Genomic DNA, 13,778 nt, shown 5'->3' on the forward strand with positions numbered 1-13,778 from the left:
AGCAGTTGATATTCTCCCACAGAAGCCTTATACACTGAAGATGGATACTTAAGCGAAAGTTCCTAAATGCTAATAGATACATACTTGATTTTTACACATTCCACTTTTGAAATCAAAGTGAAAACCCAGTTGCATTTAATACAAAGACCCACAAAACTAGACAAAATTCAACTATTTGAAACAGTTGGCCCCTAATGCATTGAGATCAACCACTAAACAGAACATAACGTCAATGGTTCTCAGAGGTAACCTATGAGGATGAAGAAAACTTGCAAGGACAAAATCAAAGGCATTGGGAAACAAAACTAAGGAGTCTGTCCAGAAAGCAGAATCGAGTCCAGGTGCCAATGTTGTGGCACAGTGGGTTAAATCTGCCTGTGAAGGCAGCATCCCTTACTATATGCAATTTAAGTCCCAACTGCTCCACTGCCAGTTCAGTTCCCTGCTAATGCTACTGAGAAGCAGAAGATGGCTCAAGGGTTTGTGCTCCTGCACTCGCATGAAGATCCAGATGGAGTTCAAACCTCTTGGCTTCAGCTTGATCCCAGCCATTGTAGCTATTTAGGAAGTGAAATCTCCTTTTCTCTGTTCTGCCTTTCAAATAAAGGGAAATCTTAATAGGGGGCTGGCATTGTGGTATAGTTAAGCTGATGCCCCCAACACTGGCATCCTATATGGATATTGGTCATGTTCTAGTTATTCCACTTCCAATCCAGCTCCCTACTGATGTGTCTGAAAAGGCAGTGGAAGACAATCCAAGTGCTTGCCCCTGCCAACCCATGTGGGAGAACTAATCACCACCCAGCTCCTGTTTGCAGCCTGATCCAGCCCTGGTTCAAGTATCACTTCCAATCCAACTATAATTGTTGGTACTAGTTCAGCAGAATTCTTTGCCTTTATACTGCAGCAACCAAAAAATGCTTAGAGGATGGCTAATCCATCAGTCCTAGAGCAATTGTGACAGGCAGAGGCCCCTGTGTTGGTAACAGATACCATGTTCATTTCTCATTCAGGCAAACAGCACATTTTAATCCACAATACAGGGATGTTTGTTATTCAAACATTACTAGCCTTAATTTGACAAGAGTGAAGTAATGGATAAAGTGGTAAATAGGATTTTTTCATTGTTGCATCACCAATTATGAATTTTATTCCTGTTTAACAGACTAGGAGCACTCCCATTGGCATTCAATAATGATGCAATGTTACATTCCTATGGTGCTTCCAAAGGCAGGGTTTAGGTGATTTAGTGATACATATTTGAAGGCAACAAGTGAGAAATCTGACTAGTGTTGGTCAATAAAGCTTTCGGGCCCAGCACAATATCCTAATGCAGTAAATCCTCACCTTGTGTGCACCAGGATCCCATATGGGACTGATGGATTTGCCATCCTCTAAGCATTTTTTGGCTGCTGCAGTATAAAGGCAAATCCTCCAGTTTGTGTACCAGTGACTCTACTTCCCATCCTGCTCCCCTGTCTGTGGCCTGCAAACGCAGTAGAGGATGGACCAAAGTCTTGGACCCTGAACCCTTATTGAAGACCAGAAAGAATCAGGATCAGCTCAGCTTCAGTTGCTTGGGGAGTGAACCAGTAGATGCACAATCTTTATCTCCTTCACTGTATATCTGTCATTCCAGTAAGAGAAAGCAGGATATAGATTTCCTTCCTAATCATTACAATTAAATCTTCAAAAGCACACTAAATGGTTGTTCAATTCCCTTATTGTGAATGGGAACGAGCGGCAGCAAAAAGAAATCAGGCAATACAAACATGATTTTGGTTCAAAATGACCTACAAAAATGATAGGAATCTGACATTTAATGTTTTCCTCCAAAATGCATATGTGGGATGGACTTACTGTGAAGCTAATCACAATCCAATCTTGATAAAAAACGGAAGGTAATGGGCAGTTTTCTTGATGTATCACCAAAAAATAAACTTCGTTTCTAATTTGAGACTGGTTACTAGAATTTAATATCATAAAGGTATCTTCAGAACAAATTTAAGACTAGTTTCTAGAATGCAATAAAGAGAACTCCATATGAAGTATACCTTTTACAATATGTATATGTGTATATCCAGATTTTTGGAAGAGAAAACTCAACAGGCTAGTATGCATGTAACAATACACTCACCATCTGCAGTCAGAAATGTAGGTTAAACACTTTATATATTAGCCTGGAAAAAGAAAACTAGATAATTGTTGTGTTGGCAAGACTCTAGACATACAGGAAGCCTCCAGAACGACTGAAACACTGACTAATGCAATTTTTCCAGAGAGTAATTGCTGACTACATAGTCACGAGAAATTAAAATCAGTTCTTGGTGTAAATATTACGAAATGGAGTAAGATAGGATAACATGAAGTTTTTGGGAACAGCTAAGTATACATATTACGAAACATGAAAAGGTACATGCTGTAAGTTAGAAAGTTTGTCAGTGACAGCAGGGCAGTGTGGCAAAGATTAAGGTTTATATTTCAGTTACTTCCTGAAAGACATTGAGACCAACTGAATAATGCTACCATCATATCTCCTCCCTTTCATCAGTTCAAGATCTATCATGACAAGGAGGCAGGCAGCTGTCAAGGTTCAAAGATTTTAAACTATTGTAAGAACTGTCCCCTCACCCAAATTCAATATAGCTTAGGAATAAGCAAGTGCCAGTGAACACTGGAACAATTCTATAACCTTTAAACTTCAATACACTGATACATCTTTTTAATAAGATCTGGGTGAAAAGAATGAAGTTTCATTTGTGGGTTTTGGGTGTCTAACAAATATCATGGCTGATATTGAACTATTAAATGTTTAAACAAATGAAGATCTCCTGAAATTCAGCAATTGACCCTCACAAGCTACTGCTAGCTCACTGCAAGCAAACCACCTTTTATATCACAATTATAGTACAAGACCCTCTAATCTGAATAGATCCTGCACATTTTTCTGTCCATTATATCTGATGAAGTGGTTTCACTTGCATTGACTCCTTAATCTGAGCCAAGAGTAACTTCTTCCATCTTTCATACTAAATGTTTATTACTCCAAGCCTGTGGACAGATTTGAATCAAAAACGTCTTTGGGTTGGTTCACTCCAAATCACCACAGTGGCCAGAACTAGGCCAATCTAAAGCTGAGAGCCAACTCATGCAGGTGCAGTGACCCAGGGCTTTCAGTCATACTCCACTGCTTCCCCAGGCCATAAGCAGGGAGCTCGAGTAGAAGTGGGATAGCCTGGGCAAGAACTGATACCTATGGGACACTGGTGCCAAAGATGGAGGATTCAGGTACCATGCCACTGCACTGACCTCCAATATGCTTAGTTTTTAGCTAGTTTTATCCCTGTACTTCATTCTGGCAGATTCAACTGTTCAATAGAAGTACAAAATGTTAAGAAAAATGACTGAGAAATTTGCAAAGCAGTGAAAGAGGACTCAAGAATTTTCACTATCACTGCTCAAATGCCCACAATGGTTGCAGAACCAAAGCCAGTAACTAGGAAATCAATCCAAGTCTCCCATCTGAGTGTAAGGAATCTAATCACGTGAGCTGTGACTATTCCCACCCAGAGACCACATTAGCAAGTTTAGAATCAAAAAGCTGGGGCTAAGAGTTAAACTGAGGCACTTGGAAATGGAGTTTAGGCATACTAACTGGCATCTTACCTGAAAACTAAATGTCTATTCTCTCCCTATGAAGGATTGAGGACAGGGCAATTATTAAACATTTTTATGAAGATTAAGTCTGCATATATCTAGAGCCCTTGGCACCTGGTACATGCTTATGTTTGATGTTTTTTGTTCTTGATTCCATCATCCTAACTTATGTTTTAAAACAATAAACAGGGCCCGGCAGCGTGGCCTAGCAGCTAACGTCCTCGCCTCGAACATGCCAGGATCCCATATGGACGCCGGTTCTAATCATGGCAGCTCCACTTCCCAACCAGCTCCCTGCTTGTGGCCTGGGAGGGTAGTCAAAGATGGCCCAAGGCCTTGTTGCCCTGCACCTCTGTGGGAGACCGAGGAGCAGCTCTTGGCTCCTGACTTCGGATCAGCTCAACTCTGACCATTGTGGCCAGTGGGGGAGTAAATCAGCACACAGATCCTCTCTCCTCCATGTATCTGCCTTTCCAACACATCTTCAAAAAGTCAGGAAATCTTACACAATGTAGATTGTCAGAATTATTATAGATTCACTGAAAAACTGAAGACACTTTAGAAATGAGGGAATTTTCTAGCACCATAATGAAAAACTGTACATGAACATTTTGCTGTAGCTGTTTCCTCCCACATGCAGGTAAAAATTCTACCATTACCCATACATGCTAAAATTGTTCCCATTTTCCAGCTATTTTCAAACTTAGGTGTTTTGGAAATCTAATTCTATGAAGGAATTTCAGTGACTATATGCTAATAAACTCATTTAACTTGATAAGACACATATTTAGCTTACAATAGAAGAGACTGTATCAGTGTAACAGATTTCCTTGATTCTCTGGCTGGGAGAACCGAGAAACAGTGACGCTTTGGTAAGAACTGGCATAGAAACTCAGATCTGGGTATTGTACAACACCATTTTTAAAATGTAAGGAATCAGTACCACTTGTATAGGAGGTAGAAAACCTCCAAGATGAACTTGGACTTCAGTACAAAGTATAAAACTAAACTAGGGTAACAAAAGGGGAAAATTAGGAGCCAGGGCTCAGCAAAAATTTCTTAGTATGACACCAAAGCCATGATCCAGAAATGGAAAATGTAGAAAACTAGGCTTCATGAAGATACTTGCCCTAGAAAGACCCCAGTAAGAGAATGAACCACCTTCATATCGGGGGGAAAGTATTTGTAAGGCACATATCCAGCAGAGAATTAACCTATGGAACATAAAAAGCAACTCTCGAAACCCAAAGCAGAGAACGTAAAATGGCCAATAGACAAACAGTGCAACAATGAGGATATGCAGTAGGAAGATATGCCTGTCACAAGTATTGTTTAGTATCTTTGGACATCAATATAATTCAAGTTAAGACTACATTCAGATACCACTACACTTACTGGAAAGTTGAAACAAAACATGACATAAAAACTATCACACAAGCATTGTTGAAAGCAATGAAAATGGTATAGCCATTCTTAAATAGTTTAACAACTTCTTTGAAGACAGAACATGTAAAACACTGACTCAGCAATCGTAAGATTTCTACAATAAATGCTGTGGACATACTTGTAATATACAAATCTATAGAGTAACAATAGCAGCCTTATGTCTAAAGTATCAGAAACAGCCCAGAGATCTTTCCACGAGTGAACAGCTAAATAAACTGCAGTACTTCTATACCATGGAATATTACTCAGAAACCAACTATGTAGCCAACCATCAATATATGAATCTTCAGAGACTGTAAAAAACTCACAAGTGTTACACACTGTACAATTTTGTTTCTGTAATTCATATAATCTGGCATTTAAAGAATTACAGAAACAAATATTTTATTTGCCTGGGATTCAATGGTGTAGAGGTCAATGAAGCCACAAGGGATCGGTAGTGGAAATGTTTTGTCTTCACTATATGAATGCCAACAATGAGTGATTTGAATAGTTTTGCAACACTTACCATTGGAACACACTGAATAAAGAACACATCTCTCATACTTCAATTTAAAAATTGTGCAAAAAATTTCAGGGTCTCAATAATGGAATTAATAGATTATGTTAGTGGCTGCTGCTTCTAAGGTAAAAAGTATTGCAATACGTACTATAGGGGAAAGACGATTTTGTGAAAGATCTTTTGTCATATAGCCTGTCATACAAAAACCATGTAGCAAGAGAATCTGAGCTTCACTGTCCTCATCTACAAGACAAACTTTTAGCAAGATTTAAATGCAGTATTATTCATGTTAGAACACTTTGCTTTAGGAGCCAGTGTGCAGGTCAAGCTGTCATTTGCAATGCAGCCATCCCAAATGGACATTGATTTGCGTATCAGCTGCTCTACTTCCAATACAGCTTTCAATTACAAAGCTGTGACCTAGGGAAAGCACTGGATGATGCTCCAGCTGTTTGGACATCTACCCATGTGGGAGACCTGGATAAAGTTCCTGACTTAAGCCTGCCCCAGTTTTGGTTATTATGACCATAAGGAGATTAAACCAGCACAATATCTTTGTACCACTCCCATTTCTCTGGAACCCTGAGCTGCAAAGTTATAAATATTTTATATTAAGGTCCACTTTCTAGCATAAAGTACTCAGTGCCTGGTACCATGGGTTGATAACATTACTTAGCAAGCAATTGCTTTCACTGTCCTCTGCAATATCAGTCAGTGGCAGGAGGGCTTGATAAGTGACTATTGACTTCAGAACAGCCAGGTAAGTTTCCTTGACAAATGTACATATAACAGAAGAGTTGATAAAGTTTACTTCTAAATATAGTCCCAGAAAATTTGGAAAACTAAAAAAATGCAGCAGTTAGTGTAAGAAGTAGTAGACTAAGCCTCCGACTGGCACCAGCATCCATATGCTTGTCAGTTCATGCACTGGTTACTCCACTTCCAGCCTCTTGATTACAGCCTGGGAGAAGATGGTCCTGGAAGAAGCTCTTAGTTCATGGCTTTCGATCAGCCTAGATATGTTAACCTTCACCATTTGGGAAGGGAACAATTAGTCTCTTTGTAATTGCCTTCCAAATAGTATTTTAAAATAATGCAATAACCACTGTTGTAGATCAGAAAGCAGAGTTTATCTTTCAAGGGAAATGAGTATTATGGAGCAGAGTGGCAACTATCACAAGATAGTGCACCAAGGGAAAGGCAAGACAGTGTTTTTAGTTAAAATGAGTAGACAAAAGGTCATGCTATATATGCAACAGCAACATGGTCACTGATAGTCATCGGTTAATTCTAGAGCAATAACATCAAGTAGACAAGGCCAAAGTTATCAAGGTTAGCATGCCCTCAAACCGAGGCCAGAGGCACTTCACCTTCCAAGAGACTCACCTGAACTGGCACCTTTGCACAGTTTATGGTTTGTCCTGCTGTTGCTGTTTTAGTTAATCATCAGGAACACATTTTTTGGGATCAATCTTATTTCTTCCACATGTTCGTTCTTGGAATACCAATATTACGTTGTTCATACAGTATTAATTCCTTGAGGAATATTTTGCTACAGGAAAGACTGCTAGTTATGTGCCCCAAGTTGATGCCATTTTCCCTATTTCAACAGTAAAAAGTTCTATTTTCATAATATTTCATTGAGTTAAGTTGATATTCATGTTCATCTGTGGGGAACATTTCTATATCTTCTGAAACTCAATTTGCCTAACAAGGACTTTTAGAAAGAATGAAACAGTATTTAAGAAGCTTCCTTTTTGGAAGCCAGTCCTCTTTGAATTCATTTCATTCTGACCAACATGAATTAGTGCTTCCTGAAGTAGAAACAAACTTTTGGGACAAAGAACACTTCAGAAACTAGTACAACCAAAGGGGAAATACATGTCATTTACAGTGTGGAAAATGTGCCAGCTATTATTTTAATACATTCAGAACATTCAAATGTCAGATAGCCTATTATTGTGGAAGACAATTTAACCTAATGAAAGGTTCAAACTGAACTGTGGCATTTGTGTCACTTTAGAGGTAATAGGAGGAAAACGGGAAGATAAATGTAACTCAGCTTCATGAAATACGATATAACCTAAACCAACAAGGATTGCATCAGGAAGTAGAAATCAGGTTTACAAAAGACAAACTGGACAGAATGGAAACTAAATGCTTCAATAGAATTTTCTCAGTTTAAGGCAGCAGTGGCTCATTTTCCAGTTAGTGTTTCCTACAAGAGAAAGAATTACACTACAAGGTAGAGCAGTGCAAACAAACCTGAAGCTCCAGAGGGAGGAACTAAGGGATGAAAATTCACATTGCAAAGTGTCACAGGGCAGTTTAGTTAATCTGACAAGCAGTATTCACGAAAAAAAAAAAAAAAGAAAAAAGGTAGTTTTAAATCCTTATCCTTAGCAACAAGATTCAAGACAGAAACAACTTTCCTGAGAGGAAGATTGAACTCAGAGCTGCACTTCAGATTAACTGGCAAAGATTTAGAACATACGACGCACAGGCTTCATCCAAACATGAATTAGATTGTCCTTATTGGACAACGGGTACCTGCAAGCAGCAGCACAGTCGCTGTTCAGTGACCCACTACCACACAGATGAGCTTCACTTCCACCACGCACAAAATGTCACCAGCTATTGGGCTTGGCATCCCAAAGGATGAATTCTCAGTTCGTGACATGGACACAAGGACTCTAGCCACAAATTTCTAATATGGGTATCAGAAAATATTTCTGAAGATAAATGATTTTTCTCTTAAGACCCAGGTGAATTCAACGTATTTCTCAAACTGAGAATTTTCATTTTTGTATCCAATTGATGTCAAATACAACTAACTAGTCTCTGCCTAATTCCTATAATTACTTTCTAATCAGGCGATGTCTTACCCAACAAGATCTTTCTGGAATCCTAGTTTTTCCACATAAGCTTTTGGCACAAATTATTCAAAAGCAAAACTAAAGAGCTATTTCATATTTTTACATATGTATTTTCTCTAGCCAGACACAAGTGGAGATCATGGCAAAAGTCCTCTGTTCTATCATCTGGCTATAAACACAAGGAAAATATAAAGCTATAATTCTAGCAATCCTGAAGAAAAGCCCAAATCCAGTAATCCGATTCTGTTCAAAAGAAACTCACTGCTTTAATGATTAAAGAAAGCAAAGCTACTTTTCCAATTTCAAGGAATGCCATGATTTGAATGTGCCTTGAAGTTTGATGTGTTGAAAACTTGGTCTCCAGAAAGATAGTGTTGAAAATTCGGGTGTTCAAGGTATTGAGTCATGAGGGCTCTAGCCTCATGAAGGATTCAATCTTTCCTAAACTAGTGCATAAGATTAATGAATTATAAAATTTTGTCATGTCAGTGGACACTCTAGCCGATTTGCTATTTCCATAAGATATTCTCTACCACATAACAAGAATGCCATCACTGAGGGGAAAATGTGCTGCCATCATGAACCAAGGTCCTCTGTTCAAGAATTACCCAGTCTCAGGGCCAGCACAGTGGCCTAGTGGCTGAAGTCCTCGCCTTGAACACACCGGGTTCCTGTATTGGTGCCAGTTCTAATCCACGCACCCCACTTCCCATTCAGCTCCCTGCTTTTGGCCTGGAAAAGCAGTCAATAACGGCCCAAAACCTTGGGAACCTGTGCCCATGTGGCAGACCTGGTAGAAGCTCCTGGCTTCAAATTGCCTCAGTTGTAGCCGTTGTGGCCACTTTGGGTAGTGAATCAATGGACAAAACATCTTCCTCGGTCTCCTCTCTGTATATCTGACTTTGCAATAAAAAAATAAATCCTTAAAAGAATTACCCAGTCTCAGATATTTCCTGTTGTAAACAGAAATAGATCTTTGTTCTTGCTTTACAATTCTGTCAATTTCATAAGTTACCAAGTTACACAGATCACCACAAGATAAAAACTTCAAATAAAATGGTATCTGTTGTCACACAAGACTAAAATGAGAATTAGATTTTACTGATACAAAGTTAGGCTTCCAATAAGGATTTCATTTGTGACAATTTTGTATTGAGTTTTGCATAGTCCCTGAGCCAGTTTAATTTAGACATTAGATTCTCATCTTTCCAGCTCATTTTCATTTGGAAAGACTGGCAAAAGCCAAATAGCACAAATTAGCTACATTTTCATGTGTGCATCAGCCCATATGGGATCCCGGCACGTTCAAGGCGAGGACTTCAGCCCCTAAGCTATGCCGCACTTTAGCCGCTAGGCCACACCGCCAGGCCCTAAGGGGCAATTTGATACACATCATAGGTAGATTTTCCTTTGTTTTTGTGCTGTTGCAATAGGAACAGAAAGCAACTCATACTATTAATATGCAACCCATACTATTATTTAATATGAAATACATTTTCGTACATGCCTACTACAAAGCCAGGGAATGGTTATGAATGTCCTTCAGGACAGGTGCTGTCATGTTGGAAAACGCTGCTTTGAAAACACTGAGGCCTTTATGAAACAGTTACCTACTGAAGGCGATTTAATTGCTTTTTGATAAGAACTCAGTTCTCTAATGCTCAATTCCAAAAGGCCATTTCAGGAAGCATATTTAGATTTTCCCAATTTGAAATTGCATGTCACACTGCAGTTGCAATATTTACCAACCACCTCAGAGAAAGAATCCAAGTATCTCCTATAGTTGATTTGGATAATGGCCAATTTTCATCAACCTGGACTTAATTGAGAGTGATTGTCATGGTATAATTTGAACCATATGAGATTTTTAGTCTATTTAAGGAATGGGTTGAGAAAGTACAACTGAAGCCACGTTAGGGACAGCAAAGACATAGCCTGAAAAAAAGTTAGGAGGATGGTGGCTATTAATTGCCCTGTATAACTAATGAGGCTAAGTTAAATGATTCGGCAACTGGAAGCCCCCATAGAGTCGTAGAAGGGGCTTTGTTTCAGCCTAAGCTGGAGGCAAAGAGCCCAAGGAAGCCCTTACAGCTGAACCTGCTTAGCTGGAAAATAGTCGCGGAGGGGCAGCTGGCAAGGCGGAGGTAAGAGGGCTTGTTAAGGCACAGTATGAGTAGGGAGCGGTGCTGTACGGGGTAACACGCACAGGGCTTGAAACCGATGGAAGTGGCTGCGGCTGGGCCAGGGGCTAGGTTAATAAGAACAGTCTGGTGGGGAATCGTCAGATTCCCGGGCGCAGCTGCAGCATCCTACTTCAAACTGCAAATGGGCGACACCTTACTTCCCTTCCATTCCAAACAAGATTCACCTGCATTTTTCTGTAAGTCCAAGTAGGATTCAAAAACCACTCGTCTGCTAGAGAAAGGTATCTGTCTTGGGAAACCTTTTGGTTCCGCCTTTCGGGTTCCAAATCCCTTAAATTTCTTTGACCCAAGGCCACAATGCAAAGCCAGTAAATAAAACACCTGAGCTACTTGCTGCTCACGGCTGCCCAGAAAGGCCCCAACACAAGGAACAATTTTTCTCACACAGAGACAAAGCTAAATGAGACCTCTAGCCACACAGAGGTAGAAAGACAACAAGATTCCAGAAGCTCTACAGGGGCAATATCAACCAAATGGGGAAACTGGTCCGAAATATTTATAAGCCAGGGCACTATCAAAATCTCTTAGCCTTTCAAACAGAAAACCTTAGCCCACTACCAGACAAAATCTATACCTACCCTTTCAAACCAATGCAAAACCTCAGCCCACTTCCGGGCAGAACTGTATTTAGCCTTTCAATTCAAGGTGTAACCTTACCCACTGCCATGTGGAATTTATATTTAGCCCTCCAACCAGGGCGTGGGACTCACCAAACCTCACCGGAGGTCTTTAAGTCTCTGTTTGGTGCCAATCTGCCGGGCTTTCCTGATCAGCAGGCGCCGAGACCACCGAGGATTGAGGCCTGTGTTCGTCGACTGCAGAACCAACGGGCGAGGGATGATGATTCTTTACAGAGAACTTGGGTGCTTATATAGGGGAAAGGGGGACGGCAGCAGGCCAATCCTCACACTACTCCACTCAGCAACCACTGTGATTGGCTAATAGGGATGCCTGTCTGTACGGACCCTCCAATCACAGATCACATTCTCCACGCAGGGGTGGAAGCCGTGTCTCAAGCCACGGGCAAGTAAGCAGAGATTCACCTGTACACAAACACTAGCACCTGGGCTGAAGGATAGACCTTCAGGCATATTCATCACACCTGGCTGATGAATAGAATGAAGGTCGCTTTTAACTTCTAGAATTAATTATCAAGAAAGTCTTGCACAGTTCATCCAAGAATAGAGAAGAGCAGGTGGGATACAGCCCACCGCTCTTGCTGCATGCCCAGTGAACAGGCCAGGCTGAGGTCTCAGGAAGTTAAGACCGTTGTCAGATTTCCCCTGGGAAACCATGTGCTGTGTGCTTAAGGCCTCCCACATGGGCTAAGAGGACAGAGATCCAGGGGCGATCTCGCACCCCACATCCTGTGACATAACACATTCCAAAAACATGTGCACCTCCAAGACATAACACAGAATTGTTTACATCCATGGGATAATGTAGAGTGAAGAGGGTAAGAGGTGAAGAGTACACAGGAGAAATTGGTTTAGGGGGTACTCACTTTATTGCAGTTTTGTATATCCAGGAATGAGGGGCATGCCAGAACAATGCCTCTAAAGGCAAAGGAAAAATACTACGTTGTATCCCCTATAAAAAATAAAGCATAGAGTTTTTCAACCAACATTTTCCTGTTCTGGATACATTAATATGGCTCATATATAGGGTAATACAAAGGACTTCCAGCTCAAAATGGAACCCATAGACTACATGGAATTTAGAAAAAATGCTTCCACTCAGCATTCCTTCCTTTTTTCTTTTACTTTAGTCTTACATGAAAAATCTGACTGTAGTACCCATTGTTGCCAGCTGGCTTTCCATTTTGTATCTCCTGCATAGAACCTAATACAATTTTACCTGTCATCTCATTTTGCCCTCTACTTCTTTGAAGATTAAAAGACAGTACTTGAGAGAAAAGTTACCAAAAGAAGAAGAAATTATCTCTCAATTTTAAGAATCCCTAGTGGAAACAAAAGGGAAGATTACAACTTATAAAATGAAGAGATGATGGATATAAGCGTAGGAAAAAAAAGACAGAATATGTGTTACAATTCCTCTTGTTGAACCTTCTCTGGTTTCACCTGGAAAGAAACCAGACAGCTAATATGGTTTAAGGAAGTCATGCACAGGTATCATTAACTTGATTTTAATTGAACAAATCAAAGGAATGAAGAACACAAGCTATACAACCAATAAGCTGACATTAAAATATCTTCAAGAAATATGGCTCAACTATACAGGAAACCTGTGGGGGAAAAGAACAGTTTCTTCAGAAAGTGCATGGAAAATGTGTATCATGAAAAAAACTCATGGATTTCAAGTTTCCTTTCATATCACATAAATTTATCTTTCAATACACTTTTCACAAACTTTCTGAAGTTCACATTTCATCGAAACAGGAAAGGACTAGCGAAGGAAATTATTTGCTACAAAGATGCAGGGTCAAATATTTATACAACAGAAGCATCAAACTTCAAAACTTTTGAAACCAACCTAGGTTTCAAACTATGGGCTTATCATGGTGACTACCAAACAGGTTTTTCTTATGTCTCCTGTTAAGAATCATCCTGGCCGCACAGTCTTGTTAAAATTTAAGTTCTAATCAGGGACCTCTGGACTGCCAACAACTTGGACTTACTGGATCGTTAACCTATCGTAGCCATTATTTTTTTTAATCTGGTAACCTCAATTCAGTAGAAATTGTAAACCAAAAAAGTAATGAATAGTTTAAAAGCAAAGACAGTTTCATTCAAATGCCAGGTGGATTTGGAAATCAGTGTTTTCAGCCAGAGAACAGGCCTATGGTTCTCTGAAGGAACATGAGCTTCGAGTTTTGTTAACAAGTAGAAGTGCACACGTGAAGCTTGGCATTTTGAGGAATAGGCAGGATTAAGCCTGGTGAAAAGTCAGAGTGGTCATACTCTTTGTCTGTTTGAATGTCCAGCTGGGAAATGAACTGCTCACTGGTTGTTCGCATACCTTCAAGACATTGATTGCTAGCTTCCAGTGAAAAGTTACCTCTGGAAAATTCAGTTTCCAGTAAGATGACTACTTAGCAAATTGCCTCGTTTAGTAAAATCTCTAAGGCTCAGA

This window comes from Ochotona curzoniae, unplaced genomic scaffold, assembly GCF_017591425.1.
Source record: "Ochotona curzoniae isolate NIBS_2020 unplaced genomic scaffold, NIBS_Ocur_1.0 contig_3498, whole genome shotgun sequence".
Taxonomy (NCBI): Eukaryota; Metazoa; Chordata; class Mammalia; order Lagomorpha; family Ochotonidae; genus Ochotona; species Ochotona curzoniae.